This window comes from Canis lupus, chromosome 34, assembly GCF_048164855.1.
Source record: "Canis lupus baileyi chromosome 34, mCanLup2.hap1, whole genome shotgun sequence".
NCBI lineage: Eukaryota > Metazoa > Chordata > Mammalia > Carnivora > Canidae > Canis > Canis lupus.
Window position 1 is genome coordinate 2,681,205 of NC_132871.1, and position 24,570 is coordinate 2,705,774.

The window sequence follows — 24,570 nt, forward strand, 5'->3', positions numbered from 1 at the left end:
TGTGGATCCTAAACTGACATTCTAAGATTTGCTACTTAATCCATGAAGTATAAATTCTATGATATTTGTGGACAAGACAAGTATGCAAATTATTACATCGACAAAATTTGTTGTGGATTGTGTTTCATGTCCACTTAAGGTATTCAAACATAATTTTCAAGCCTCCCATATGGGGCAAATAAAACCCATCTACTGCTTTAATTGCTTGAATTCCGTCCTTGCCAACACTTGCAACCACTGGCAATCAAAACAAGGAAAATGTTTATTAAAATAAGATACCGGGGTGACTGACTGAGCCAACAAGGGAAATTGAAGCATGTAAGATAATCTCAGACAGTCACAAAAACAGATTTTAAGTAGATTATGAAAAAGAAGAGAGAAATTACCTGCACTTTTAAATTTTTTATTCTAACCCGCTAAACCATCCAACCCTAGAGGGAAGCCTTGGTAATTAGAATCTGAAGTAGCCAAGAGTTAATTAGGGATTTTAATTTTGAATGAGGAAATACACTGCTTAAATTAATCCATGAAATTCAATATGGGACTTTTGGTTCCTTACTAGATAACACACTTATCAACGAGTTGTCCTCCTCTCAAATAATCAACATTGGATATTCCATCAAAGAAATGGTTAGAGAGGGGCACACAGGAGATTCTAAAACTAACATTAATGTTCTAAGTTCTAAACTGGGTGTGAGAAACATGGATGTTTTAATAATATCATCATGATACAATCGTATACATACCTACACACATATAACGGAAGCACATATATATATTTTAAAATAAAAATACATGATATCAAATATAGGATACTCAAGGAACAGAAGTATATATGTTTTAGAAAGTGAAAAAAGTGAAGTGTAAGAGTATTTTGCATAAATAATGAGCAAGGATTGTCAAAAACTAAAGTAAGATGCAGTGCTTTAGTTGGAAATAATTGTCAGTGTTGAACATTACTCAGGTAAAAATTAGAGGCATATTTTGAAATTAAAAATATCAAAAAAGGAGGTATTCTTAAAAGTCTCAAGAATAATGAAAGAATGATTAAATTGACATAAGATTGCTTCACAAAGTCTGGTGTATTTGTTTTGTTTTGTTTTGGTTTTTTGGTGTATTTGTTTTCAGTGCTGTGTACCAAATTACCACAAACTTACTGTATTAATTTCTTAGCACCGCCGTGACAAAGTGCTACAAATCAAGCAGTTTAGAACCACAGAAATGTATTGTCTTAAAGTTCTGAAGGCTAGAAGTCTGAACCCAAAGTGTTGGCGGGACCATGCTCTTGGGAACCTGCGGGGGAGAGTATTTTCTTGCTTCTTCCTAGCTGCTGGTGGATGGCTGGTGTTGCCTGGCTTGCTCCAGGGGCCCCACTTCAGGTTCTGCCTCCAGGAACATGATTGTTGTCTCTGCTCCTCTCCTATGGGTCCAAATTTCCCTTTTGTCAATATACCAGTCACATTGGATTACGGACTCACCCTAATGACTTTGCCTTAATTTGATCCTCTCTAGAATGACCCTCTTTCCAAGTAAGCCCATATTCAGCCCATATTCAAGTAAGCCCATATTCATACCTGACAAGAAATCAGTTACCAGGAGTTGAGACCTCAATACATCCGTGAAAATAAAAAGCAAATGAAGACCAGCCTTGAAAATTCCCTGAGCTGACAAAACCAGTTTAGTCACACAGACAAAGTTTCGTTTGGTTTATTTTGCGAGGCTAACTTCACCTGGGTCATTTCTTGCTTGTGTCTCAAGACATCTTAAATTGTTTCTCAAGATTGATAGGAGGTTAACCACTGATCAATTCCCTATCATTTAAGAAAATTCTTTTTATTTTTAAGTTTTTATTCAAATTCCAGTTAGTTAACATACAGTGTAATGTTAGTTCCCGGTATACAATTTAGTAATTCAACCCGGTGCTCATCACAAGTGCCCTCCTGAATTCCCATCACCCATTTAACCCCCCCACCTCCCCCCGGTAGCCATCAGTTTGTTCTCTGTAGTTAAGAGTCTGTTCTTGGTTTGTCTCTGTCTCTCTTTTTCCCCCATTTTACTCATTTTTCTTTTTTGTTTCTTAAATTCCATATATGAGTGAAATCATATGGTATTTGTCTTTCTCTGAGTGAATTATTTCATTTAGTGTAATACTCTCCAGCTTCATAGATGGCATGGCAAATGCCAAGATTTCATTCTTTTTTACGGCTGAGGGGTTTTCCATCATATGCATGTCTATATACGTACATCACCTCTTTGTGCATTCATCAGTCGATGGACATTTGGACTGTACGCATCATTCGGCTGTTGTAGGTAATGCTGCCATAGACGTGAGAGTGCAGGTACCCCTTTGAATTAGCATTATTGAATTCTTTGGGTAAGTACCTAGTAGTGCAATTGCTGGATTGGAAGGTATCTCTATTTTTAACTTTTTAAAAATATTTTATTTATTTATTCATGAGAGACACAGAGAGAGAGAGGCAGAGACACAGGCAGAGGGAGAAGCAGGCTCCATGCAGGGAGCCCAACGTGGGACTCAATCCCGGGTCTCCAGGATCAGACCCTGGGCCACACTAAACACAGAATCTGTAGATTGCTTTGGGCGGTACCAACATTTTGACAATATTCTTGTATTCCATGAGCATAGAATATTTTTCCGTTTTTTGTGTCATTTTCCATTTCTCTCATCAGTGTTCTATAATTTTCAGAGTACAGATCTTTTACTTCTTTGGTTGGATTTATTTTTAGATATCTTATGGTTTTTGGTGCAATTATAAATGAGATTGATTCCTTAATTTCTCTTTCTGCTCTTTCATTATTGGTGTATAGAGATGTAACAGGTTTCTGTGCATTGATTTTGTATCCTGTGGCTTTACTGATTTTGCTTATAAGTTCTAGTTGTTTTTTGGTGGAGTATTTCAGGTTTTCCACATAGAGTATCATGTCATCTGCAAATAGTGAAAGTTTTATTCTTTCCTTGTCTATTTGGATGTCTTTTATTTATTTATTTATTTATTTTATTTTATTTATTTATTTTTTTAAATTTATTTATGTAAGTCACAGAGAGAGAGAGAGAGAGAGAGGCAGAGAGAGAAGCAGGCTCCATGCACTGGGAGCCCGACGTGGGATTCGATCCCGGGTCTCCAGGATCGTGCCCTGGGCCAAAGGCAGGCGCTACACCGCTGCGCCACCCAGGGATCCCAGATGTCTTTTATTTATTTTTGTTGTCCAATTGCTGAGGCTAGGACTTCCAGTACTGTGTTAAATAACAGTGGTGAGAGTGGACATCCCTGTCTTTACCTGACCATAGAGTAAAAACTCTGTTTTTCCCCATTGAGGATGATATTAGCTGTGGGTTTTTCATAGATGGGCTTTATTATCTTGAGATATGTTCCCTCTAAACCTATTTTGTTGTGAATTTTTATTGTACTTTGTCAAATGCTTTTTCTTATATCTGTTGAAATGGTCATATGGTTTGTATCCTTTCTCTTATTAATGTGCTGTGTCACATTGATTGACTTGAGAATATTGAACCACCCTTTTAATCCCAGAGTAATTTCACTTGACCGTAGTAAAGAATTCTTTTAATAAATGTTGGACTGTTTTGGTATTGTTGAGAATTTTTGCATCCCTGTTCATTGGGGATATTGGCCTGTAGTTTTCTTTTTTAATGGAGTCTTTATCTGATTCAGATATCAAGATAATATTAGCCTCATACAATGAATTTGGAAAATTTCCTTCCTCTTCTATTTTTTGGAATCATATGAGAAGAAGAGGTACTAACACTTTAAATGTTTGGTAGAATTTGCTTGTGAAGCCAATTGGCCATGGACTTTGTTTATTTAGAGGGTTTTTTTGGTTTGTGTTTTTAGATTTTATTTATTTATTTTTAGAGAAAGAGAGATAGTGTAAGCAGGGGAGGAGCAGAGGGATTGAGAGAGGGAGGGGAAAGAATCTCAAGTTAACTCCACACTAAACACAGAAATTGATTCGGAGCTTGATCTCACAAGATTCTGAGATCATGACCTGAGCTGAAACCAAGAGCTGGATGCTTAACTGACTGAGCCACCTAGGTGCCCCAATTTGGAGTTTCTTGATTACTGTTTCAATTTCTTTGCAATCTGTTCAATTTTTGTTTTTCTTTCTGTTTTGATTTTGGTAGCTTATACGTAAGTTTTTAGGAATTTGCCAATTTTTTGAGGTTGTCCAATTTCTTAATATTTAGTGTTTTATAATATTCTCATAATTGTTTGTATTCTGTGGTGTTTGTTGTTATTTCTCCTCTCTCGTTTGTGATTTTCTTTATTTGGGTCCTTTCTTTTTTCTTGCTAAGTCTGCTGGAGGCTTATCACTTTTAATGATTTTTTTTTTTTTTAAAGAACCAATTCCTAGGTTCAGTAATCTATTTTTTTTTTAATTCTATATCATTTATCTCTAATCATTATTATTTCTTTCTTTCTGCTGTTTTAGGTTTTTTTTTTTTTTTCCTAGTTCCTTTAGGTGTAAGGTTAAATTATTTGAGATTTTTCTTGCCTCTTAGAGTAGGCCTGTGTTGCTATATACTTCTTAGGGCTACTTTTGCTGCAACCCAAAGGTTTTGGACCATTGTGTTTTCCTCTTCATTTGTTTCCATGTATGTTTTAAATTTCTTATTTGATTTCCTGTTGATCCATTCATTGTTTAGTAGCAGGTTCTTTGTCTTCTGTGTATTTGTAGTCCTTCCAATTTTTTTCTTGTGTTTGGCTTCTGGTTTTATAGTGTTATGGGAAGATATTAATCTTTTGTATTTGTTGAGGCTGTTTTGTGGCCTAATGCATGATCTACTCTGGAGAATATTCCATGTGCACTTGAAAATAATGTGTATTCTGCTGTTCTAGGATGGAATGTTCTGAATATATCAGTTAAGTCCATCTGGTCCAGTGTGTCATTCAAAGCTTATGTCTCCTTGTTTATTTTCTATCTAGATAATCTATCCATTGACATAAGTGGGGTGTTAAAGTCCCTTACTATTATTGTATTATTATCCATTAGTTCCTTTATGTTGTTATTGTTTTATATACTTGGGTGTTACCAATGGGTACATAAATATTTACAATTGTTATATCTTCTTGTTGGATAGACCCCTTTATTATGTTATAGTGCCCTTCTTTGTCTCTTTTTACAGTCTTTGTTTTAAAGTCTAGTTTGAAAAAAGTAAATAAATAAAGTCTAGTTTGTCTGATATAAGTTCAGCATTTTTTTTTTTTGACACCTATTTACATGATAAATGTTTCTCCATCTCCTCGCTTCCAATTCGCATAGGTTTTTAGGTCTAAAATGAGTCACTTGTAGGCATCATATAGATGGGTCTTGGTTTTTTGTTTTGTTTTGGTTTTTATCCTTTCTGACACCCTATACCTTTTGATTGGAATGTTTCATTGATTTATGTTCAAAGTAATTATTAATAGATATGAGTTTGTTGACATTTTATTACTCGTTTTGCCATTGTTTCTGGAGATTTTCTCTGATCCTTTATTGTCTTTGTGGCCTTTGGTCTCACCTTTGCACACAGAATCTCTTTAATATTTCTTGCAGATTGGTTTAGTGGCATGAACTCCTTTAGGTTTTGTTTGTCTGAGAAACTCTTTCTCTGTCTTTGTAATCTGAGTGACAGCCTTGCTGGACAGAGTTTTCATGGCTACCGATATTTGCATTTGGCACTTTGAATACATCATACCACTCTCTGGCTTGCTAAGTTTCTTTTGAGAAATCTCCAGCTAGCCTTATGGGTCTTCTCTTGTAACATAAGAACTTCTATCTTGCTGCCTTTTAATATTTTTTTCTTTATCCCTACATTTTGCAAATTTAATTACAATATATCTTGATTATGGCCTACTTTTGGTGATTTTGATGGGGGTTTTTCTATGCCTCCTGGATTTCCTTCCCCTGATTAAGGAAGTTTTGAGCTACTATCTCTTGAAATGAATTTCCTGCCCCATTTTCTTTCTCTTCTTCTGGGACTCCTCTGATACAAATGTTGTTATGTTTGAGGGAGTCACTGAGTTGCCTAAGCCTATTCTTATATTGCATAATTCTTCTTTCTCTTTTTTCTTCAGCTTCATTAGTTATTTTGTCTTCTGTGTCACTCATTTGTCCTTCTGCTTCCTTCAGCCTGCTGTCTGTTGCATCAAACGTATTTCCAGTCTTGTTTATTGCATTCTTCATTTCTGATTGACTCCTTTTAACCCTTTTATCTTGGAGTCAGGGTCTCAATGATGTCTTCTATTCTTTTCTTGAGCCCAGTGAGTATCTTTATAGCTGTTCCTTTAAATTCTCCATGAGGCATGTTACTTATATCTGTTCATTTAGATCTCCGGCCATGGTCTCATCCTTTTCTTTCATCTAGGATAAATTTCTCTATCTTGGAACTATGTCTAAGTCTCTACCTTCTCTGTGTTCAAAAAGCCAGTTATATCTCCCTGTCCTTCAATATTGCCTCTCCTCTCCCTTTAGTTGTTGTTTGTTTGTTCAGATTGATTTCTAGGGTATTTAGTATGATTCACCAGTTAGCTAGTTGTGTTTGTGAGACAAGGCAGGCCTAGAGTCCTCCTACTATACTACCACCTTCTTCTCTTGCATCATCATTTAAGAAAATTCCAATATTATAACCACTTACTGTAATGAATAAAAAGCCACTGTTTTCTCATTATATAAGCTGCTTTACAATAATATACACTGATCTCATTTCATGTTCTGGTTTGAGATTCTTCTTGGTTTGTGTACAGTAAATTTTTACTAATTACTAATCCAGTGATGCATTGGTTTTACTTCTGTTACTTATGAACTTTTGACACATCTTTTTGGTGGACACAATTCAATCCATAACATCTAGTCCCTTAAAAAAAGCAAACAAATTTATGATTACATAGACTCCATGTGTCAGGAGTCTGGGCAAGGATTAGTTGGGACTTGTTTGATCATCTCACAAAGCTCACATTGTTATCCAGGCTGCATTCTCATTGAGCTTAGATTTCTCTTCCAAGTTTATTCAGACCTTCAGTAGAATTCAGTTTTATGCAGTAGTGGAACTGAAGTCTCCATTTTTTTGCTGGCTGAAGGTCAGGAATTAATAGTAGCTTTTGATGGAACCCTTAGGTTTTTGCTATGTGGCTCCCTTTCAAAACATAGAAACTAACTTCTTCATGGCTAGTAGGAAAATTTTTCTGATTTCTTCCAATCTCTGACCTATACATCCTCCTTAAAAGTGATTACTTGATGATTTCAAAACTACCCAAGATAATCTCTCTTTTGATTAGCTTAAAGTCAATCAGTAAGGGACCTAATCAGATCTTAACTTTTGCCATATAATATAACCCAGTCACACAAGTCACATTACACTCATAGGTCCTGCTTAACTCAAGAGTAAGAATTTATTTAGAGCACATACTCCTAGAGGCAGAAATTGTGGAGATACTATTAGAATTCTGACTAACACACTTAGATTCAAGAAAACATGATTAATCATGTTTATATTGAGGTAAACTACTTATTTAATGAACAGAAGAAATAAAGGTATATTTTGGCGTATACAACTAAAAGCAGACACTCAACCACTGAGCCACTCAGGTGTCCCTATATAAATATTTTAATATATGTAATAGAAGGAAGAAAAATAGGAAACAGAAAGTTAAATAAATGTAGTTTTGGTTAAATATTATGAAAAATTTTTCCATATTTTTCAAAGAATTTAATTTATTATTAACTTTCTAGCTTTTTCCCTGTAAATCTGATAAAATTTAAATGTCAACTGTAGGGATGCCTGGGTGGCTCAGCTGAGCATCTGCCTTTAGCTCAGGGTATGATTCTGGAATCCTGGGATCAATTCCCACATTGGGATCCCTGCATGGAGCCTGCTTCTCCCTCTGCCTATGTCTCTGCTTCTCTCTCTCTGTGTCTCTCATGAATAAAGAAATAAAAATCTTAAAAAAAAATGAATGTCAACTGTATTACTAGGCAACCTTACTTAGAGGTAAAATTAATCACAAATTAGTAATTGAAACTAAACCTGGAAAATCTATAAGTATCCAGATGTAGCTTGAACTTTGTGTTTTTCTGCTGATGGAGCTCATGCCTTCTTCTAAGAGTTATCAATATAGACCTATTACAGGAAATGTTTGCTCCTGTATGGCATGAGATTTCTAAACCAAAATGAGTCCCTTGCCATTGGTGTGATTTTTTTATATTCTTGCACCTGAAGTCACCTGAGGAATCAGAGACTATCTCCTAAACAGGCATATAAACAGCCATGTGGACCATTCCTAATGTAAGGGAATCTTGATATTTTCCTGATGACAAGCTGTGCATCTTAGCCTACATTGTATTAAGTAACTCTGATGCTAGTTGGGACCTTTTTAGTCTTGTGAGTTTGAACATTTGATTGAGCCTGAAAATATTCCCTAGTGGGCACTGTAATGATGAAAAGAAAATAGAGGGATCCCTGGGTGGCGCAGCGGTTTAGCGCCTGCCTTTGGCCCAGGGCGCGATCCTGGAGACCGGGGATCAAATCCCACGTCGGGCTCCGGGTGCATGGAGCCTGCTTCTCCCTCTGCCTGTGTCTCTGCCTCTCTCTCTCTCTCTCTCTCTGTGACTATCATAAATAAATAAAAATTAAAAAAAAGAAAAGAAAAGAAAATAGATAATAAAATTAAATTTTAATATAATTTAAATTTTAAAATGCATGCAAATGAATTAAAATTACTGATCAAATTCAAATGATTGGATTCAATTTTAAGAATCCAATAATATAAATTATATAACAGATATACAATAATTAAAATACATGACTATATAGAAAATTGCAAGGAAGGTAAATAAAGACCATAAAAATTGAATCACAAGATAGCTTAGCATAACCATTTTAATAAATATCTAAAAATGTTTAAGATTAAATATCCTAAGGAATGTGAATAATGTTGGTAAAATGATTAATACATTTTTGAAGAAGTTATGATTTTGAAAATATGTGTACCTAACAATATAGCCTTAAATAATTATTGATAAAACTGCAAGGAGAAATAGAAAAAATTAAATTATTATTGGAGATTTTAATACTCCATTTTCAGAACTTGTTAGATCAAGAAAACAGAATATTTATTATTTGAATTACATGGTTAATAAGCTTTTGGGGGAATCCTGGGGCCATCAAAAACATTTTCTACTTTCTAATTTTGTGTGAAGATATTCCTAAATTTAATATTCGTAAATATAATATGAATTGGCCAAAAACCTGTATTATAAACATTTTTTAAAATACAAATTCTTTTTAAAAGACAGCCATTCTGAGAAGTGCAAAGTGATATCTCATTGTGGTTTCAGTTTGCCTTTCTCTGATGATTAGTGATGACCATATTTTCATGTGTCTGCTGGCCATCTGTAGGTCTTTGGAAAAAGGTCTATTCAGGTCATGTACTCATTTTTAACCACATTATTTGTTTTTTCAGTGTTGAGTTGTAGAATTTCTTAATAAATTTTAGCTGTTAATCCTTTATAGGATACAGCATTTTCAAATATCTTCTCCCATCCAGTAAGTTACCTTGTTTTGTTGATGACTTCCTTCATTTTGCAAAAGCTTTTATTTTGGTGCTGTCCTGTAGTTTAATTTGTTTTTATTTTCCTTGCCTGAGGAAACATATCTAGAAAAATGTTTTTATGGCTTGTGTCAAAGAAATTACAGCCTGGGTTCTCTTCAAGGATTTTTATGGTTTCAGGTCTCACATTTAGGTCTTTAATCCATTTCGAGTTTATTTTTGTGTGTGGTATGAGAACGTACCAGTTGCATTCTTTTGCATGTAGCTGCCCAGTTTTCTTGACAATATTTGTTGAAAAGACTCCTTTCCCCATTGTATATGCTCGCCTTCTTTATCATAGCATAACTGACCGTATAAATGTGGATTTATTTCTGGGCTCTCTAGTCTTTGATCTGTGTGTTTATTTTTGTGCCAGTACTATACTATTTTGATCACTACAACTTTGTAGTCTATCTTAGAATCTGGGGTTGTGATGCCCCTAGCTTTGTTTATCTTTTTCAAGATTGCTTTGGATATTCAGGGTCTTTTGTGGTTCCATAAAAATTTTAAGATCATTTGTTCTAGTTCTGTGAAATATGCTGTTGGTATTTTGATAGAGATTGCATCAAATCTATAGATTGCTTTCATTAGTATGCACATTTTAACAATATTTGTTCTTCCCATCCATGAGCATAGAGTATCTTTCTATTTCTTTGTGTCATTTTCAGTAATACAATCAGTGTTTTATAGTTTTCAGAGTACAGGTCTTTCACTTCCTGGTTTAAGTTTATTCCTAGGTGTTTTATGATTTTGGAAGCAATTATAAATAATATTTCTTTCTTAATTTCTGTTTCTGTTCTGCCGCTTCATTATTTGTGTATAGAAATAAACTTATTTTTGTATATTAATTTTGTGTCCTGTGACATTCCTGAATTCATTTGTCAGTTCTAGCAGTTTTTTTATGGAGTCGTTAGGGATTTCTCTATATAGCATCATGTCATCCACAAATAGTGAAAGTTTTTCTGCTTCCTTATCAATTTGGATGCCTTTTATTTCTTTTTGTTGTTTGCTTCCTGTGGCTAGGGCTTCCAGTACTGTGTTGAATAAAAGTGCTGAGAGTGGACATCTCTTAGGTGAAAATCTCTCAGTTTTCCACCATTGAAAATGATGTTAACTGTGAGCTTTGCATATATGGCCTTTGTTATGTTAAGGTATGTTCCCTCTAACCTAGGGTTTTTGTCATGAATGGATATTGTACTTTATTAAATGTTTTTTCTGTATCTATTGAGATAATCATATGTTTTTTTTATCTTTTCTCTTGTTAATATAATATATATTGATTAATTTGTGAATATTGAGTGACCTTTACATCTATGGAATAAATTCCACTTTGTTGTGATGAATGATTTTTTAAATATGTTTTTTATTTAGTTTGCTAATATTTTATAAGCATTTTGCATCTTTGTTCATCAGAAATATTGGTCTAAACTCTTCTTTCTTTCTTTCCTTTCTTTCTTTCTTTCTTTCTTTCTTTCTTTCTTTCTTTCTTTCTTTCAATTTCTTTCTTTCTTTTCTTTTCTTTCTTTCTTTCTACCATAGTATCTTTCTCCTGATTTGGTATCAAGATAATGCTGAGTTTAATCCCTGCCATCTAAACATGTATTGTTATCATTATAAACTATATATTCCTGAGCTTTTTAAAACTATTTTTTATTGAGTACACAATGTACCAGATACTCTTTGTCTCTTGTGATACATTAATGATCAAATGAAATAAAAATTCTGGCCTCTCTGAAGCTTATACTTCAATTTGGAGAGGAAGTAATGAATAATAAAGATAATAAACAATCTAGCACATTGTAAAGTAATAAGTGCTATGAAAGAAAATAAACGGTAGAGCAGAGAAGAAGGTTCATGAGTGTGTGGCATGAGATTTTTCACAATTCACCATTAAGTATGGTGATAAGAATAGAACTTATTGAGAAGGTGACAGTTGAGAAACTATTTGAAAAAATAAGGGACTTCTATACAAATATCTGGGACTGGAGTATCACAGACAGAGGAAAAAACTAAAGTAAAGCTGCAAATGCAGCAATCTACCTGGTATAGTCAGAGGCAGTGTGGAATGCATACAGAATGAGAGGGTGTGACATATGGTCAGTTAAAGTCAGGGGTTACCTCGTATCAACCTTGGGAAACAGAAGCTTTGCTTATGATTTTTTAGAAGCATAAACAAGAAATGACCCAGGTTAACTTAGCCTTTCAAAATAAGCTAAGTGAAGCTTTGTTTCTATGACTAAAGTGGTCTGTCTGTTCAGGAAATTTTCTTGATTTTAACAATTTCGCCCTTTTGGTCATTCTTACAGTAGGCTGAGAATATGACCAACCAGTATAGTGTTATTCTCGGTTACCACCGTTGACGTACTCAGGCCAAAGTATCTCACACATTTGGTGTTTTCATCCAGTTGAGACATCAGCCTGGAGGCTATGTGTTGACCATCTTCATCATTTGTGTGAGTGTTTATTTTATCCATTTGTCTGATCCTGACAGATACCATTTGGCATGTGAATGGCTACCAATAAGCATTTAAAACCCTCAAGAGTATGCACTACACTAGAGAAGTTAATATGGTGACTAAAAGGAGAACAGTAGCCTGGGATTGAAAAAGTCTCCAGAGCTGAGATTCCTACAAGCCAAGATATATATAACGAAACTACTCAAGTAGGCTGTAATTTTTTTTTTTTTAAGTTACCTACATAGGCACAACATAGTGTATTAGCAAACACATCCTCCTGATTACTTAGGACAGGATGAATATGAGGAGGTTTTATTTTAGGAGGTAGGGTCTCAGGTGAACTTCCTCCTGAATTGAGCCTCTCTATGTTGTGAACAATCTATGTTGAGAGCTGGTAATTTAATGAGAAGCATTTAAAAACAAAAGAATAAAAAATTGTATTTCCAGAAAATTATAAATTCAGTTTCTAGTTTGGAGAACAGCCAGTTGAGTAGATTTCTAGAATGGTGGCGTCCAAACATCTTCAGATGAAGGGAGGTCAAGCAATGGTAATCTGACAGGTTTTCCTGATTTGCAGTTTGAATGTCTCTGGTGATCTTTTCAAACAGCCACATAGCAATAGGCACAAAGGTTGTCCACATGAGCTGTTGTGGTGATTTCTCTGAAGTTTTTATTAAGGTGTTCAGCTTTAGCTTGCATGACTTTGGGAAAAGAGCAGTTTCAATTTCATACTGATTCCAAGTCAAAAGAGTAGAGGAACATTGAAAATATTAGTTTGGAGAGTTCTAGCCAAATATTAGAAGAGACTAAAAGAATTCAGGATCCAGTCCACTTTATAGGTAAAAAGCAAAACCTAAAAGACATTAATGGCAAAACAATCTGATATTTACAAAGATGTATTACTGAAACAGAAATTGTATAATCATCCTTATTTCTATCAAATATAACCATAGTAATAGTACTTTGTTTGCAAATTAAGTCTAGTTTCAATAAATGTGGCTTGATTATTTTCATAAATGAAACAAAAACGGTGATTGTGTATAGTTCTTCTAACACTGCTTTACTAGAATATAAGGGATCCCAGAATGGACATTCAGAGGCCTCTCCAGGTTAGCAAGGCCTGCCAAGCACTTGCTCAATTGTGATCTGTTATAAGGAGATTAGATTTCTATTGAACTGAGGCAAATATATAGTTATGAAAAATAGGAATCATTTCTGAGTTCTAGAGTGTTCAGCTAGGGAAAAAAGATAAACATTCCAACCTTTGTTATAAAGATACATTTTACCAAATTGTTTAAGTTGTAGGTAGCTTAAAAGAAAGAAGAAAAATGGGTCCTTTAAAATTGTAAAATGAAACATTAAAAAAGCTCACAATGTTTAAATGAAATCGTAAAAATTAAAATCATCTTTATCGGTTCATTCAGTTGTATGCATTTAATTCTTGTTTGCCTTAACTTTGAGTTAACAGCTTTAGGAGTCAGTTTTTTCCTTAAAGATTTAGAAATCCTTACCCACTTCAGTGTCAGGATCTCAAAGTTATCCTAAATCTGCATTTTAGAGTACTCGTCGAGATCTTTTCCATGAATCTCTTTGAAGATGAAGCACTTTTGCAGGAACACTTTTGCAAAATATCAGAGTAAAACAATAATTATGTGTAAATGAAAAAAAAAAGGCTTAAAAATTGCCAAGCTTAAAGATCTAGTGAGACTTCACATATACACCAAAACATTATGCAATTGACAAATAAATTTGTTATTTTTGTGATGTTCAATATTTTAAGATAATAGCTGGAATTTTGACTGAATACTGTATATACCTTGACATATCAGATTTTTAAGAATTTCATATAATTTCTGAATTGCTTCTTTTAATTTTATATATTCCATATAAATATGATCTAGAAAGGCTAAACATTACTTTTTATTTGACAATATTTCCTCTGCAATTTAGCCTATATAAAATGATATCTAGTTGTAAAAACCTTAGGTCTTTTAATAGAGATGACTCAGTTCTCTTAAGTAATCAAATACCTGATAAAGATAAAACAAAATGTTTACTTACTAGGAAGATTACATTAAGGGTTAAGAAACTTTGTTTATAACTTCTTATTAAGAACAGACAGATAATTTTAAAAAGTGTGATTTTAACAGAAAGAAATTCAAATTTTGCATCAGGATGTTTTTGATATTGGTTCTTTTTTTCAACATTATTTTTTTAAATTTTATTTAGCTTTAATTTTTTCACATTTTTATTCAAATTTCAGTTAGGTAACATATAGTGTAATATTGGCTCCAGGAGTAGAATTTAGTGATTCATCACTTTCATACAACACCCAGTGCTCAACACAAGTGCCCTCCTTAACGCCCTCCATCTAGCCCCTCCCCTGCCCGCCTCCCTCCATCAGCCCTCATGAGAATCAGGGAATGCAGGTATTTGTCTGCCAGGCTTCAGAAAATATTATCAGGGATATAATTATTCCATATATAGACTTTCCACCCATATAGCTCTCTTTCTATAGGATCATCACTTCTTATTAACATCTAAGATATGTTTATTGTAATATGAAAAATGAACCCTAGGATTTTGGGTCTAGTGGTAAACCACCAGGCCCCAGATTTTATCAGAACCATGTCAGACACAGCTAATGAGTGGCAGACACTTAGAAAATGAGACTCTCCTATTTGAGATTCCATGTAAAAACCCATAGGTAAAAGGCCTACATCAAGTTAATACATTTACAGACAAAAATATAGGTCAGAAAATCTAAAATTGTACTTCTTATTTATTCCTTCAAACTAAAATTCCAGGAAAATTTAAAATCAGAATCTCAATTTATAAAACATTACTACCCTCTAATAATACTTTTCATTTCACACATTTTTTAAAGAATTACTTTATTGTCTCACAATAATTTTTGTCAAAAACCAAAATAATGTTACAATTTTAGAAAAAAAGCTGACATTTAGGAAGATGAAGAGATCAGGATGCAATCATCTTGTTAAAGTGTTTTAAGTACTAGTTCCTGACATTAGTGTCAGAATAATCTGTGTAGTTGCTAATGTTTTGAATTTGCTTAAGAAATAATTTAACCTTACCTCATAAAGACAGGATAATGATGAATATGACAACTAAACACCTTTTCTCCAATTGTTCCTCATTTATTTGCATATAAAATTATTGTTATAATAAGAGGTATAGAATAAAGGTCAAATACATTTGATATTTGTAAACATCCCCTCAGCACTTAATTTTAAAGTTCATGTATATGATGCTAAAGTGATTCTTTGTCATCTGAGTTGCTTTATTTCCTCTGAATATATAACTTAATTAGAAGAGACATTGTATGCATGTGACTGGTTATGCCTATAAAAGACTGATTTTTATGTGTAATTATAGAAACAGATTATATTCGTGCGGGAAAAGTAGGTCAAGTTTTAAGAAAAGACAAAGAGAAAGAAAGAGAAAAAGAGTCAGGGAGGAGAAGGATTCTTACTATTAAGGCAGAATTTTATCTGGATTTTCACAGGGATGTTAATAAAAATATGTCCTGAACCTATGAAGACCTTCTTTTAAAAAATTACATTACAATAAAAGTATCTCACATTTCTTTTTTAACAGGGCATTTTTGTTTTGTTTGTACATTTTTCTTATTTCTCTGCCTTTTTGGCTAAAAGAAGTGAAAAATTTCCTGACATATAATACATATTCAAAAAAGTACACATATCAAAAGTTTGCAGCCTAATGAATTTCCTCAAAGTGAGTCAGTGAACACTAACTGGAATGAACAAAAAAACCATTCTCCCAGAGCTCCTTCCTCTAAAATTTTAGTTTTTACCCTCACCCCAAATAATCTCATCTGATATCTAAGACCAAGACCATTATGTCTATTTTCAAATGTTATAAAAATGGAATAATCTCATTTGGGGGGGGGGTATCTGTATTATTTTGCTTAGTATTTTTTTTTAATTTTTATTTATTTATGATAGTCACACACAGAGAGAGAGAGAGAGGCAGAGACACAGGCAGAGGGAGAAGCAGGTTCCATGCACCGGGAGCCCGACGTGGGATTCGATCCCCGGTCTCCAGGATCGCGCCCTGGGCCAAAGGCAGGCGCCAAACCGCTGCGCCACCCAGGGATCCCAGTATTTTTTATTCTATACTGTGGTGTGATTATACAGTTTTTCCATTCTACTCCTGATAGACAATTGGATTCTTCTCAGTTACTAGTAGGCATATTGTGACATTCTTGTATACATGTCTTTTAGGTCACATACATGGAAGCATGTCTTTTAGTTAATTGATGAAGACTGGAATTTTTTGAATGGGGGGTAAACATACGACCAATTTTATTGTTATCCAAAATAATTCTACCAAATTATAATTCTACTCACTGTGTATAATATAATACACAGGGTAGGTCTGTATTTGTGTTAACATGCTTATTAAGTTTATTTTTCTTTTTAAATCTTAGCCTTCTGGATATTGTGTCAGAGTTTTTCACTGCAGTTTGAATTGGACTTTCTTTGTAACTAATGACATTCCTCACATTTCATGTGTTTATTATTCATTTAGATTTTTCCTGTGACTCATTTGTTCATATCTTTTTATCTATTTTTCCATTTTCATGTTTCATATTGGTTTGTTGGAATTGTTAAGAAATTGTAAATATATTTATAATTTTATAATTTATATAATTTAGTTCTTCCACCAAGGTTGAATTTATTTTTGTGTACGGTGTAAGAATTTATAATTTTATAATTTATATAATTTAGTTCTTCCACCAAGGTTGAATTTATTTTTGTGTATGGTGTAGGAAAGTCATCTAGTTTCATTCTTCTGCATATTGCTGTCCAGTTTCTCCAAAACTATTTGTTGAAGAGACTCTTTTTTTCCATTGGATTTTTTTTCACTGCTTTGTTGAAGTTTAATTGACTGTATAGTTATGTGTCCATTTCTGGGTTTTCTATTCTGTTCCATTGATCTATGTATCTGTTTTTGTGCCAGCATAATACTGTCTTGATGATCACAGCTTTGTAAAATAACTTGAAGTCCAAAATTGTAATGCCTCCAGCTTTTTCAAGATTGCTTTGGCTATTCGGGGTCTTTTGTGGTTCCATACAAAATTTAGGAATATTTGTTCCAGCTCTGTGAAACATGCTTGTGGTATTTTGAATATGTAGATGGCTTTAGGTAGTATAGACATTTTAACAATATTTTTCTTCTCATCCATGAGACGGAATGTGTCTTCATTTCTTTGTGTCATCTTCAATTTCTTTCATCAGTGTTGTATAGTAGTCAGAGAACAGGACTTTGACCTCTGTGGTTAGGTTTATTCTTAGGTATCTTATGGGTTTTGGTGCAATTATAAATGGGATGGATTCCTTCCTTTTCTTTCCACTTCTTCATTATTGGTATATAGAAATGCAAGAGATTTCTCTATGTTGATTTTATATTTGGTGACTTTGGTTAATTTGTATATCAGTCTTAGCATTTTTTTCCTGGAGTCTTTTGGTTTTCTACATGTTTGTGAATAGTGAACATTTGGCTTCTTCCATGCTGATTTGGATGCCTTATATTTCTTTTCATTGTCTGATCGCTGAGGCGAGGGCTTCCGGGACTTCCGGAGTCTTTTGGTTTTCTACATGTTTGTGAATAGTGAACATTTGGCTTCTTCCATGCTGATTTGGATGCCTTATATTTCTTTTCATTGTCTGATCGCTGAGGCGAGGGCTTCCGGGACTATGTCAAATAACAGTGGTGAGAGTGGATGTCCCTGTCATGTTCCTGGCCAGAGAGGAGAAGCTCTCAGTTTTTCCCCATTGAGGATGATATCAGCTGTGGGTCTTTCATATTTGGTCTTTACGATGTTGAGGTATGTTCCCTCTAACCTTACTTTGTTGAAACTTTTTTGATCAAAATAGGAAGCTGAACTTTGTCAAATGCTTCTTCCACATCTATTGAGAGGAGCATGTGATTCTTATCCTTTCCTTTATGAATGTGGTGCGTCCCGTTGATGGATTTGCAGTTATTTAACCATCCCTGCAGCCCTAGGATAAGTCCCACTTAATCACAATGAATAATGTGCTTTTGGATTTAGTATTTTGTTGAGAATTTTTGCATCCATGTTCTTCAGGGATACTGGCCTGTAGTTCTCCTAGTGGGGTCTTTGTCTGGTTTTAGAATTAAGGTGATGCTGGCCTTGTAGAATGAGTTGGAAAGTTTCCTTTCCATTTCTATTTTTTGGAACAGTTTGAGAAGAATGGGTATTAACTCTTCTTTAAATTTTCAGTAGAATTCCTCTGGGAAGCTGTCTGGCCCTGGACTTTTGTTTGTTGGGAGGCTTTGATTACTGATTCAATCTCTTTGTTGTTTATGGGTCTGTTCAATTTTTCTATTTCTTCCTGTTTCAGTTTTGGTAGTGTTTATGTTTCTAGGAATTTATCCATTTCTTCCAGATTGCCCAATTTGTTGCCATGTTAATTTTCATAATATCCTCTTGTAATTGTTTGTATTTCTGTGGTGTTGGTTGTGATGCCTCCTCTCTCATTTGTGATTTTATTTATTTGGGTCTTTTCTCTTTTCTTTTTGATAAGTTTGGTTAGGGGCTTATAAATTTTATTAATTCTTTTGAAGAACCAGCTCTTCATTTCATTGTTCTACTGTTCTACTGTTAATGTTTTTATTTGTTTCTATATCCTTTATTTCTGCCCTAATATTTATTATTTCTCTTCTTCTGCTGGCTTTGACTTTATTTGGTCTTACTTTTTGTAGCTCATTTAAATATAAGTTTAGGTTATGTATTGAGACTTTTTTTGCTTCTTGGGATATGAGTGTATTGATATATAGTTCCCTCTTATGACTGGTTTGCTGTATCCCAAAAGTTCTGGACTATTGTGTTTTCATTTTCATTTGTTCCCATATGTTTTTTATTTATTCTTCAATTTCCTGATTAATCCATTCATTCTTTAGTAGGATGTTTCTTAACCTCCATATATTTATGGTCTTTCCAATTTTTTTTTTTTTTTTCTGGTTGACTTCAAGTTTCATAGCGTTGTGGTGAGAAAAGATACACGGTATGATCTGAGTCTTTTTGTTCCTGTTGAGGCCTGATTTGTGACCCATTCTAGAGTCTGTCTGAGCTGATGGGAAGGGTGAAAATGGTGTCACTCTCTTCATTGTAGAGGGGAGTTCATGCCCAATGTTGTTCAGGAAGCCCTCACAGAAGAGTAAACAATCTTCCCTTTTGTGTCACAGGTTTCCATCAGATCCCTGCGTTCACCCTGTCTGTGTCCGAGCCATCCGCCAGCCTGATGGCACAGTGCTCCTGTGTTTTATTTAAAGTGCATAGCTGGGTTTCAAAAACTCTTAAGTTTTAGGGACTCAGCACCATGCATACCTGTACTGATCCTCTGGGGGAGGGTCTTGCCTCACTGTGGCTTGTGCTGGTTTGTCCCAGAATAGCAGTCGCAGGACCACTCAGGGGCTTGGATTTTATAATAAAGCAAAACAAAAAAGCCAGCATACAGGTCAGGTGCCCTCAGAAGGGATCTCTGCCCCTATGCTAGTTAATGGGGCAGCTCGGTGGTACCTGCTAGTGCTTTTCTCCTCTGAGAGGCAGTTCTGCTTCTCCCAAATGCACTCCAAGAAGGAGAACTGTCTCTCCCCAGCATGACCCGGGGAATCCTCAGAGCATATTACCTGCTTTTGGGCTTCTCCACAGGAGCACCACTACCCCACCAGGCTCGATGCTGGCAATGGTGCAGACTTCCAAAACTTCAGACGTTCATCTCTGCTGTTTATAAAAACATGATAATCCGGTATTCCCATTTTCCCTGACAATGGTTTTGGGGAAGTGTTTTTCTTGTGCAACCCCCTGAATGTTGTTCTCTCTCTCTTTCTCTCTCTCTCTCTTCTCCCCATGATCAGGGCTCCCTCTCCTCCATCACACTCATGATTCTTTTCTACCCCAAATCACATAACCCCACCTCCTACCTTCCACAGCGTGGCCTCTTTTCTCCTAGTTGTGCAGTTTGTTCTCTCAGTCCTCAGATCAATTTCCTGGGTGTTTGGAATGATTTGATAATTATTTAGCTGTGTAGGAGGGATGAGGCAAATATAAGGTCCTCCTACTACTCTATCATTCTATCATCTTAACTCCTCCCTATTATCCTTTTTAAATATGACTGGATTCTGTTTGATAAAATTATGTTAGAGATTTTTACATTTATGATCATGAACAAGATTAGCTAGTACTTTTCCTTTTCTGGAATATTTTTCAAGATTTGGAATAAAATATGTATTTTATATAAAATCTATAAAATTTTACATTTTATATAAGTCTATATAAAATGTAGATTTTATATAGATTTGTTATCTATATAAAACTAAATGGTAAATGCACTTTTTTTTTTGCTTTCTGGGAAGTTTTTGTAATATTGATTCTCTTTTACAAGAGTTACAAGAGTATCTCCTTTAACCATCTGTAAATGACAATGTCTTTGTGGGAAGGTTTTTATTTATAGGTTCAATTTCAAAATAAACTATAGATTTGATTTTTTTTCTTGTGTTCAGTTTTTAATTAATGTTCTCCTAGGAATTTGTTCATTCAAGTAATTTTCATATTCCCATAAAATTGTCTATCATATCTTTTTAATATTTTTAATACCTGTAGAATCTGTAGTAATGTTACCCCCTCCCCATATTGGTAAAGGCATTGTTTATTTTTTTTCTCTCTTCTATGGATTCTTTGAGAAGTAAACTATCAATTTATTCCATCTTTACAAATAGTATCTTTCTTCCTCTGGCTATGTTTATGGTTTTCTAATATCTTTTGATTATCAGAAGCTTTATATAAGATGTGGCTTGTTGTGATTTTCTACATATGGACTTTTCTTTCCTTTTATACATTTGTGGCTTGATGTTTTTCATTAATTTTAGAAGATTATTTTCCTCCATCTCTTCAAAGATTCCTTCTGTCCCATTTTCTTCCCTTCCTGGGACTCTACTTACATATATTTTAGTACTTTTAATCAATTGGTAGATAGTATTATACTTTGTGTGAATGGGAGGAGGTATTTTTCTTTTTTTCTTATCTCCGTATCTCAGCTGAATCTTCATTCAATTCCTATTTGTAGTTTCCAGAGCACTAGCCAAATTCTATATATTACTATTTTCTTTATTGTTATCATCATATTTTAAAAAATTACTGATTGGGGATCCCTGGGTGGCTCAGTGGTTTAGCACCTGCCTTTGGCCCAGGGTATGATCCTGGAGACCTGGGATAGAGTCCCTCATCAGGCTCCCTGCATGGAGCCTGCCTCTCCCTCTGCCTGTGTCTCCACCTCTCTCTCTCTCTCTCTCTCTCTCATAAATAAAAAAAAAAAAAAATCTTTAAAAAATAATAATAAAAATAATAAAATAACTGATCAGTTCAATGTATGGGTTAGCCCTGAGTTTGTTACTATAGGATAGTTTTCCTTGCTTTTGTTGTTGTAATAAGTGACAATATTTAATTTTTTGGTGCTAGGTCAAATCTTAATGGTTACAACTTATTTGATTTTCTTTCAGAGAACATTTACACTAATTTTCCTCAAAGAACTAGACTGGAGATGGTGATCACAACCTCCAGACTAAGCAGACACCAGGTGGAATTGCACTTTTGGAAAGCTCAATCGGTCTCTTGTTAGCAATAAATCCTATGGTGTGGGCCTCCAAGTATACTAACTGCAAGCGTGGACTTTTTATCAGTGCCCTTCTTTCTTTTTCTTTTTCTTTTTTTTTTTTTCTTTTTTAATTTTTATTTATTTATGATAGTCACACACACAGAGAGAGAGAGAGAGAGAGAGAGAGAGAGAGGCAGAGACATAGGCAGAGGGAGAAGCAGGCTCCATGCACCGGGAGCCCAACGTGGGATTCGATCCCGGGTCTCCAGGATCGCTCCCTGGGCCAAAGGCAGGCGCCAAACCGCTGCGCCACCCAGGGATCCCAGTGCCCTTCTTTCTTGGTGAATCCTAACCTACAATTTTTTTCTCCCCAGTATCATGAGAATGCCAAAAAGTATTCTGTGTTTCAGTGTCTTTTTTTTTTAAAACTTGGTAACTTCTTACCCTCCTTAAGAATTCAGCAAAAGCCTCAAAGATAAAACTGCTATATACCTGACTTACTTTTTCCTTTTCACCTCCATTCTCTCTGAGTTCAGACTTTCTTTCTTTTTGAGATCTTAGTATATGAAAATATGAACTATACATATATAAATATATATAAGTGAAATATATATATGTGTGTATATATATGTGTATATATATATATATATATATATATATATATATGAAACTATTGCTCAAAAATTTCTACAGAGAAAAGTAGTACACAGAAAATTGGATTTATCCTGAAAAAAATTCCCTTCTTCTCAAGATCTTGGCCCTTCAAGACCTGGATGCATTTGTAGTTCTCTAGTTCTTTTAAACTTAAAATTTTTAGTAATAATATATATAAAAATATATTAATGCTGTTCTTGATTTGAGCATTTTCCTGCTTACATAATATTTCATCATAGATAGAAGTGAGGGTGAATGGTTTGGCTGAAGAAAGAAAATGTTTCTGAGAAGAAGGGATTTGGAAGAATGATATGTCTATGATTTACAGTCGAAAGATCTTAAGCAAGAGGAGAAGAAAATATAACAGGATATACAAGAGAAAAAATCAATTTATATCAAAGAAGGCAAAACTCATCACATCTGGGTGTTCCTTAGACTATTTCCTCTCACGTGCTTGTACAAATTTGGGGAGACAAAAAAGTTAAGGCCAAAGTGTTATCTATACTTGTTTCCTTATCTATAGGGAAAAGTAAAGTGGCTTGGGTTATTCTGATACAGGATATTTGCCCCTGGAGGTAACATAAGCATAGACCTCTTACCTCCTCAGAAGTTTTTGGTTTAAATGATCTTCTCAAGTGTTTTTTCCTTACCTTTTCTACCACTTCCCAATTACTCCATTTGAGGTGAATATCTGCAAAAAGTATAAAGATTATTGTTGTTGTTTCTTTATCTCTTCCATGACCAGGAGTCTCTTGACTTGTCGGGGTTGCTATGGTCCCAAAACTTAATTGAGACATTGCTTTCCACGAGTATAAATATTAAAAATATTTTGAATGTTTTGTATGAATTAAAATAAGACAAATGGCTTTACTCAGTTGGGGGCAAATTTCATATATGATTATTTTGTTCTTGTTTTCAAAAATATACCTTCATCATGATACTTTGTGTACTTATTTTGGAATTTCTTGCTCAATTAGCTTAAAAGAAATATTGGAAATGTTTCTAATTGAGCTGGTATTTTGGCATTGTTTTTGTGCTTCATCAAGTATAACACCTCTGTATTAGTAAAAATAGAGGCCAAAACTCCAAAATTTAAGTCTCCAACAAGCTAGCACTTTATTTTTCTCTTGCTTAGTAGTTTAGGGTATTGAGAAGCTATATGCAGACCCTGAGAGGCTGGTATCACATGGTAACCCAAACACCCAGGTTATATCTCCTTTGTAGGTCCACTTCATTGGACCACTGTCTTATATTACAGTTTTGTAAAGGTGTAAACAGTAAAGGGATTACCCATGTGATTATTTTATAGGCAATATCCAAACATTGTATACCTTGCTTTTGTTCATATTCCATTGGTAAGAACTGAATCACATAACCAAATGGATTTGCAAGAGGAGGGCTGGGAAATATAATCCTAGATAGGTGTCATGGGCTTAGCTAAAGCTTAGGAAGTTTTACTCCCAAAGACTAGATGGAAAGATTCTTGGGGATATCATTTATAGACCAAGATATAGCTTCCTATGTTTTCTAGATTATATGAAAATAATAACTTATTACTTTAAATATAATAACATATATAATAATATAAACTAAAATAACATATCAAAATACATAATTAGGGTCAACTGTACATATTCATTGCTACTGTGATCACAAAGAATAGAAATATTCTGACTCAATTCTATTTTTTGGAATATTTTCTTTAAGAAATCAGGCTTCATTTCCTTAGTTTTTGCCATTTGTATTTCTGCTTTTCTGGTGGCAAGCAAATTTTGATTGTGAAACTTTCAAGTGCTCCTTTTCTAGTTGGTCAAATATGGCCTGCTTTTGTATTTTAGTTGTATATTAATCGTTTTCATGTCTTTGAAATCCTAAACAAAACAAAGGCAAGATCCATGCCTAATTCATTTCCTGGAACATCCTTGATTTTATATCTATTCCCAGGAGCCTTCTGACTCAGATTTAGCTAGTCCCATAAACTTTCTGGCACTTATTCATTATTTTTCTCTGATGATGTTTTTAATATCAGTATAATTCAAACCAGAGGCTACTTTACCAACTTCAGCACTCATTATTCTTTCCATTGTTCTAACATTTGCCAAGTTGCCCTATTATTCATTAATTAGTGCAAAGGTATTTTTACCTCAGTACACTTACACATTTTGTTTCTTCAGGAAAAGGATGCTTTTCCTCCAT